The following is a 9,706-nucleotide window of genomic DNA, read 5'->3' as shown; positions in this document are numbered from 1 at the left end:
TACAAAAGAAAGCGAAAGAAACGCTATGAACCTACGATGGACAAAGGCACTTTAACAGCACTTTTTTTTATTTTTTGCTAAATTTGCGTTGATTTTATGGGTGAGACTGTCAAGATATATTATTTAAATTTGCAGATTTTATATATAATAATTTTTGATTTGTGATGTTTTTATTATACACTTTATATTGTTAATGTTTGTATTCATAATTAAAATGCAAACTTGTAATTTTACCGCATTAAATTTTTATATACTCGTATATATATTTTTTTTTTTTGATTTTCTGTTATTTTATTTTATCGCATTTTTAATAATGTATTTAAATTTTATTTTATTACATGAAGAAACTCATTTGCGAAATTTGCATAAATTGTATGAAAATTAAATTGATTCGATAACACTTTTTCTCTATGGTCACTTGGTGTTAATTATGAGCCATGAAATTGTATTTCGTTTGAATGGTTAAGCAAGTTTGATTCAGTTAATTGTTTTTTTTTTTTGTTTTTTCTTCTTTTCTTGATAGACAGATACTTTCAAATTATTCAGCATGGAAGTATAAAGCTTATACCTCGTATAATACGATCGGCGATGAAGCAACAATCTATTTTAAATTAATAATAAATGCTTAATCTGTTATGGCTTTTAATTACTTTTCTGTAATATTGATAACAAACAGTGAGGTTGTAAATTTAAATTAATTACTTTGTTTTATTTATTGCAAAATTTATTGCAATAAAAATCACTACATATAATTTTTTATGTTATATTGTACCATAAAATAAAATTTAATTTAGCAAAAGAAAAAAATGTTTGTATTACAAACATTAGATCTACTATTATTATTTTTATTAGAATTACCGTAATTATTATTAGAGCTTCATATTTTATTCAAAATTTTCATAGCCTCGGGCATTTTGTTGATGTGCCGGAGCATCTGGCTTAGGCACAGCCAACTTGTTGTATCTAAGCTAAACACTGGGACACGGCAAAATGCTCGAAGCGTCGCATAGCTCTAATAAGATTTTAAGATGTAATAACAATTAAGATAATAATAATTACAATAACAGTAGTTCTAATTGTGTAATATAAGAAGTTTTTTTTTCTATTATAGAATTAGTTTGTAGAATTTGAAATAAGATTTGATAAATAAATAAAATATCTTCGAGAAGATTGAACGCTTTCGATATTTGAGACCATGTTATATAGACTGTCATATGGAAATAGTCACAGCAATATTATAGTAGTTCTAATTCTGTAATAGAAGAAATTTTTTCTATTATAGAATTAGTTTGTAGAATTGAAAATAAAAATATGATATACGAATAATTAAAATATCTTCGAGAAGATCGAACGCTATCGACATTCAAGTCTATGCTATTTAGACAGTCATATGGAAATAGTCACAGCAATATTATAGTAGTTCTAATTCTGTAATAGAAGAAATTTTTTCTATTATAGAATTAGTTTGTAGAATTGGAAATAAAAATTTGATGTACGAATAAGTAAAATATCTTCGAGAAGATATAACGCTATCGACATTTGTGTCCATGACAGTCATATGAAAATAGTCATGGAAATATTATAGTAGTTCTAATTCTATAATACAAAATTTTTTTTTTCTATTTTAAAATTAGTTTGTGTTTCTGTTTAACAAATTAAAAATAAAATGCAAACTTGCTGTTTGAACGTTCCCAACACTTAGGGGTACACATATAATCATATGATAAATAATCCCGGCAATTTCACTCTCTTTTTGGTTATGAGCAAAAGGTATGTCATACTAAAAGCCACATCACAATTTTCAATTTCGTAATTTCACGGTTATTTAGATACTTTTTATTTGTGTTCAAATATAATGAGAAATAGTTTTATACCTTTGTGTCGTAAAAATAAACTTTTTCTCCAAAAAAAAAGAAGCAATTTTTGACATTTGTTACTAAGCAACACTATTTTGACCCACGAGACATCCTGTGCCTCATCATCGTAACCAAATTTAAATCGAATTTTCTTCCTTTGTCTCATATTCAATATTATAACTTACATAGAAAACAACAAATTCACATTTGACGTGACCATGACTGTGTGCATAACATGGCTCTAACATAGTCCTTAAAATGTTGGATCCAAATGTTAGAATTAAAGTATGTTTGAGCTGTTAGAACATTGTAATGCTCGCACCCTTTGAAGTAGTAATTATTAGACGCTATATTCTTTGAACAGTTAAGTTTAAAATTCAGTGAAATTTATTAACCAAATAATCAACGATGTTTCTAATTAAGGTACAGAAGGATGGATACATTAACATATGATTTTACTTATCTAATTTAGGTTTGATTAATAAATAAATAGTTTTTCATTTAATGAACTCTTTCTGATATCTAGCTTTTTGCACATTAAAAATTCTTTTGTGAGAAGTTACCGACATGAAATATATAATCTGGACAATCATTGGAATTAATATATTTTATAATACTATGTTTAAGTTATTTGAGACAGTGCACTTAAGCACTTTTACTCTTTCTTAACGCGAGGTATTTTTAAAACCCATCTTTACGCCGTGACTGGATTATTGTTTATCACTTCATCAGACTAAGCAATAATTGATCTCAGATCTACAAGACCTCCCCGAGGAGCTTGTAACCTTTCTAAGATTTGAAAACGTGGTGTTGGTAAGTCTGTCAATTTTCGCAAATAATTTCAGGGCTCTATCTATAGATGAAATATATTCTACTGAACAAAAGTGAAGAATTTTATAGAACAAATTAGTATAAGAATCCCGGCTTTATTTTCCGAAAATCGTCTACCGAAATGAAATCTATAATCTGGAGAATAATTGGTATAAGTGTTTTGCATTAGAGTTTAAGGTTATTCTACTAAATAAAAACACACGAAATACAAGGCTTGCGGCTAGACTTTCGAAAAACGGTTACAGAGACAGGATCTATAAATTGGAGAGCCCTAAGGATAACTGTATTGTATTATAGTTGAAAGACATTCTACTGAAAACAGTCACGAATTTTGAATAACAAATTAAAGGAAGAGTTACGGCTAGAACTACGAGATGGGATTCAGTAATTGGAATATCGTTGGATTGTAGTAACAAAAATAAAAGCAATTTTTAAATTAAAAATCAGAATTTTTATCTGTTTCGCTTTTTTTAAAACAAACTAGAGCTAGACTCGCGGCTAGAAGAAAAATAAACAATTTTAAAATAGAATATAGTAGCTTGTAACATAATGATGTCTTAAATAGGAATACAAAGCTACAATTTTATCATAAATACAATTCTTTTTCTAATGGGATATAATTTTTTTTAAAGACAAATTGGCAGAAATACATAATGATGTTCAAGTTTAGATAATTTTAGGCAAATTATGTAAACTATTATTATATTAAACATAGAAATGCAACGTAAATGCTTGTTTTATTTGATTAATTAGTTAGATAAATATAATTCGCAAGATTCTTTTATGTTTATATGATCAGTTTAAGTGAAATCAAAATCAAAATAAAATTTCTTAGAATATAACATACGTGCACATCATTACCAAATAATTCTTAGTAGATTTGTAGAAACAGGTAGATTTCATTAAAATTAACCAAATATTAAAGAGTAAATATTTAATTTTAATATTTTATGTAAATTAAAATTTTCGTCATGAATTATTTTTTGTTTTAATTGAAAAAAGCCGCCTCTATTAAATGCTTTTTGTATGAAGTAATTTTAGGAAAATCTAATTTTTAGCCCTGAACTTACAAATCAGCGTTTCGTACTTAGTAATATTTTAAACTAAAGGCATGAATTGTAGCTAGCCTATATATAAAAACTATCATGTCTGAAAGGGTTAACTTTTAAACTAAAATTTATTTACATTTTTTTTTTGTTTCTAAATTTGTAATCTTACCTTAACCTTCCACAATGGAAAAGGTTTGCACAACATATTAGTCATAATTTATGACTTCTTAACCATACTACCTTTATACAGAATGTGTTAAGAAACAAAGTTTTTACCTGTAGTATACTTTATTTCAATTGCACAATCAGTACAAAAGCCTAAATCTAAATGGACAGACGACAGCGGCATTGTAATATTCCTACGAGAACTGTAACTAATCACAGGTAAAATTGACTCTTGCACGGACGCACAAAACCACGGCTGACCTTAATTCTATAAATCTTTAAGCAAATGAAATACTCGTAGCATTAAAAATCACGACAAAAATGCTGAGTTGTGTACTCTACGCACGCCGAAAGTCATTTAAGGAGATTATGATAACTCTGGTATAATCTATAAATCTGCTGACATTTTAATAGGGACTTACGAATATTTGTCGCCGTGCCAAGCTATAAATAATTAGCGTCGCCTTTTGAATATTTTTACATTTGGCCAAGTATTTAAATGAATTGTTCACGCCCTCGATTTCGTTTCGTTATATGTGATATGGATGTGATATGGATATGAGCATTCATTATGTGTGTGCACATCGGCATCCGAGTAGTCGAAGTTGTCGCCGTAGAAGAAGCCACAAAAAAACTGCAAAATATTTCGAATTAAGTTAAAACCGCACCCAAAACACTTCCATCATTTTGCATGTAATTAAAAATTCAGTAAATGCTGTTACTACTCTATAAATAAAGTAAAACACAATAATATACCATACAATAGATAGAATGTCTCAGCTAGAATGTTTTGCTGATTTCAGTAATTTGTTTTTAGCAACAAATTAGAATTTTAATTTGTACAAAACGTAAATAACTTAAATTACACAACACACTAATTGAGCACAAAAGCGCAAATGGCAGACAAATTTAATTAATTAAGGAAATTGAAAAACTATTGAAAAATAATTCAATAAAAGAAATTATTCCCATTCAGATACATAAATCAACTTCTCATGTTCCAAATCAAACAACAAAAAAATATCAAATTTACATTTTTTTGTATTTTTGTTCTTTTGATTTTTTATTAAAACCAAAAAGATGTATGTTATGTGGAGGCGAATCAAGTCGAACCGCTGCTGATAAGAACACACCAACCTACAAGATACACGCCTGCCTGCATCTCTGCGGTTGTTGTGCTACAATTTTCTGAATTCTTATCTTCGGTATTTGTGAGGTCAGCGCCTCGAATTGTTTCTGATTAGTCGAGTTCAATTCAATTCCCTTACCAACGATTCTCTTCAACTTGCTCCTTAGGGTCTACGCTGTCGCTTTGTGGTCTATGAGCTTTAATAAGTTAATTTTTTATTATGGCATAACCACTGAATCTAACTGAAGTACGTGCTTCGCTTCAATAATTTCAATTCTCATTCAGTTTAATGAATATTAATTTTCATTTTTAAACTAATATTGAAGCTTGAGGCTTACAACTGTTAACACAAATACTTTCAGTATTGAAATCAATTTAAATTTTGTTCACTTTTCCATTAATTAAAAAATATGTTTTCTGTCAATCTCTCTCTTAGTATATAAAATTACATTGTTAATTCAATAATAAAAAAAATAAAAATTATTTCTTGTAATTTGTATACATTCGATACGCTTTCAACGATAAGCCTCTGGTTCTGTTCGGTCTGTTCTGCTGTATAATTAGCTTTTGTTTACGTTCATTTGATAAATGTTGTAACTGCTTAGTAGCATTTATTAGTGATAAATTACGTCATTGTCTTGGTACCGGAAGAAAGAACTTCGATAAGTTCATATTGTTTAAATTTAATTAATTAAATTATGATCGCTTACTGAATTGGAAGTGATAAAATTTTTAATTCATAACGTAATTTGCGATTTGTTTCAAATATAATTTACGATATACTCTCCGTACACTATAATTTATAGTAAGTAATTAATTTATGGAATTTTAAAATTGTTTATAACTGTTTGTACGAGATTACTAATAAAAAAACATACGTCTACATACAGATTATCAAGAAGTTATATATGAAATAACAATAAGTGTAAAAGAGCTAAGAGGGGCACCAATCACCGTTACATTTGATTCATAGGATTGTATGGACTATTAAAGAAATATACTCACTATATATATGTATATGGTTTATGATTTCGTTTGAATATAAACACAGCAAGTGAATTTGTTAATAAAACTTTCACAGGAAATTAACAAAACTTCAGAAAAATGTGCGCATATAAAAGTCAAGTACGGCTATGGGTCAGTTGGTTAAGGTGGGTTGATTCTGAGCTTCACATTTGGCAGGACCCGAGTTCGATTCTTGGAGCTTGCAGTCTCAAAAAATTATTTACAAATATTTAAATACAAAAATTATTTTCAAGACCACTGATGATATCACTTCGCTACCCTTAATTGGCAATATTCCGCCGTTGAGCTACCACATTCCTTGCAAGAAACCAAAACAAAAAAAAAGAAACCTAAATCTATCTAGTTAAATTAAGGTGATATAGCAGATCTTGCATCCTTACAGATGAACAATCCGATTAATCGGGAAGTTTACTTTTGTTTTGAAATTCATTCCTTTATTACTTAATTATTATTTAATTTTTTTTCCATTTTTGGTGGTGTTAGCTGACACTTTGGCTAGATGTTCTGGTTCAAATTCAATTTTTAAGTATAAAATTAATTCGAAAATTTTTTCAGTTCATCTCAAATGTGTTTATCTTATCTCATCTCATCAGTTTCTCTCATCTCATCTCAAAATATTTATTTATTTATTATTAGTTCAACTTTTTGTGTGTTTATGTGTTTAACCTTATGGGCATTTTCAATATGTGACTAACTTAATTATGTTAGTAAGTGATTAAGAGAATAATTTAATATCTTACAACTTGTACTAAATCATTAAATTAGTTAAAGTAGAATTAATAATATTTTTATAAAAATAAAAAAATCTAAAATGAAAGTATGTATTAATTTGCATGAAAACTGTGATATAATATTACAAGATATTTTTTTATTTTTATTTTTTTTTTTAAATATTAGTCTGAAATGCTGTCATAGTGATAGACATATTACACGATCCTTCTATAGATAAGTTTATTTGCATTATTTATATTTACACAAATAATGATGTACAATAATTGTTAATATGTAAAATAATTACAATGTAAGTTTACAAAAAATCGTGATTTTTTTTTTAAAAAAATAAATTTAATTTTTTTTTAATTGTTTGTAAACAAAGATTACGAAATGCAGTAGATAGTGTAAATATTAAAAAAAATAAATAAATAAATAAATATTATATATAAAACTATTTTTGTTTTTTTTTTTTTGCATTAAAAACTAATAATAGCAAACTCAGCAGGTGACACTAGAAATTTTGCAAACTTTGCCAACAAAATATAGAAAATTAAGAAAAAAATCGTAAGAAAATGTTTGAAAAAGAAAATTTTGAATTACCCAAGGAAAATATCTACAAAGATGTTTTTCTAAAAGTGAAAAGCGTTCCATTTGTTGATTAGCAAGGAAAATAGCATCATCTTGCAATATAAACAAATAAGAACGTACATTTAGAGACGCACGCACATACATACATACATACACACATGAAGACAAACATGCACACAAGCGTGGAAACAAGCGAGTGGATCAACTGACAACAATAACAACAACAACAACAAGAATAACAACAATAACAGATTTTTCAAAAAGCAGAGGAGCAAAAGTTGAAATTTATATGTTCCAAAACGTATAATTCGCAGCACTTCCCTCTGCCACCGTCAAGCAGCGCTGAACCGCATAAATATTTTTCCGTACATTTGCTTGCTGGGCGTAAAAGAGTGATTCATGCACTACGACGGCGGCGTTGACATCGACGTCGACGTCGACGTCTACGTCAGCAATGATGACGATGAAGACAACAACATTCAAGTGGCACTGCTGGGAACTGCAAATTGTATTAAATTATAATACTCTTTCTACAAATTAGTGGCTATTATTAAAAAAAAGTGTCTATACACTGTCATGCGTTTATGTCATTTTGTAGGCAAGTTTAAGTTTAATTTATTTGAGAAATTCGTTATTGTCAGTTAATATTTTTTTTTTAAATCAAATGAAATTTGCATTTCAATTTATTGCTACTTTTTTTTATTTCATTGACATCAAAATTTTTAAATTTATTATTAAATTTTGATTTAAAAATAAGAATAAAAAACAGCAATGCATGAGTCAGTTTTGTATATTCTTAGAATTTTTATTAGTATTCCTCTTCAAAGTTAATAAATTTTTTATTTTTAGTATTTTCCAAAATTGTATATATACATATATGTATATATATATATTTCTATCTAAACATTAGATCAACTTAAAGGCTGCTGACCTAACTAACTAATTTAATAGCAAATGTTTTCATAAGTAAAGTTGTCTAATTTTTTGTGGGTAGCGTGCTTGAATAATTTATTTATTGTATATTTGCCTAAAATAGGTTAATAAGCAATTTACATATTTCTGTTTACATTTGAGATTTCCAATTTCCAATTTACTATTGCATATGATTTTTATTAGTCACAATATTTTATTTATTTATTTATTTATTTAATATTGATTACAATATTTTAGGTTAGAAAGACAAATGGAGTTCACAACACAACAACAACAATGTATACAAGTGCATCAAAAAAGTTTGTTGACGTTTGTTATTGCAACAAAAAAACAAAAACATACAAAACTGTATATTAATATATACATAGTAGAAAAGGAGAAAGAAAATAGCAGTAGCAACCGCGTGATTGTAAGTTTTAAGCCTAAAAGTAGCAACAATAAAAAGAATACGAAATGTAATATTCTTGTTGTTGTTGTTATCTTATGTACTAAGCTTAATGTGCTCCATTTTAATATTTGTGCTTTGCATTTGCATTTAAGCCATTTTTATTACTGATTTTCTTAGTTCTTGCCACTGCACTGCACTGCTGCATTGCTTTTATTTTATTTGTTTCATTTAAAAGTGATGAGCAAAGCACTTGTTTTTGCATTTTATTATTATATTGTTTTTGTTGTTGTTGTCGTTGTTTTCTTTTGTATGCCAAATTTTTTATTGTTATTTGCTTACATTTAAATATGAAATTTAAGTTTAAATAGGCGCTTTTGCTTAGTTGGCCGTGGTTTGTTGTTGTTATTGTTGTTGGGGAAGTTTTGCTTCATTTTATGTCATTTTGTTTTTGGATTTAATATCGATTTTTCTGTTCTTCTAAGTGGGCATAAAATTTATAAAAAATTTAATTTGAAGAAAGTTGAAAGTTTATTATTTATTTATGCTAAGCCAATGCATTATAAAAGTATATTTGATTAAATTTTCAAATTTAAATAAAATTTATTTAATTAATATTATTTATATTTATTTTATTTATTATCAGATAATTATTATCAGATAAAACCGCAGAGATCTATAGGTCAGATAATATGGAAGTTATTATAAATACATATAAATGGGTTAGAATATGGTAAGCTAGAGGAAATGTGAAAGGGGTGGGAGCAAGAGTGGATTGGGTTTAGAAGAGATTTTAAATAAAGTTAACCTTACTGAAGACTGAGAAACATAGACTTTTCAATAGAACGGTGCGAAGTTGCTGTGTGCTTTGGGACATAAAAACTTATCAGCGATATCATTGGTAGTGTTCGTAAAAAGATGTAGGTTAATATGGCTAGTTGTACGCCACGTATACACTTATTCCCTCTGGTGATATCAAATAGAGTTAAATCTCTAATTCGAATATTACAAATTTAAATAATGCTTGAAG

Source organism: Teleopsis dalmanni, chromosome 1 (assembly GCF_002237135.1).
Source record: "Teleopsis dalmanni isolate 2A chromosome 1, ASM223713v2, whole genome shotgun sequence".
NCBI lineage: Eukaryota > Metazoa > Arthropoda > Insecta > Diptera > Diopsidae > Teleopsis > Teleopsis dalmanni.
The sequence above is the reverse complement of the archived record's forward strand: the minus strand, read 5'-3'. Positions refer to the sequence as shown.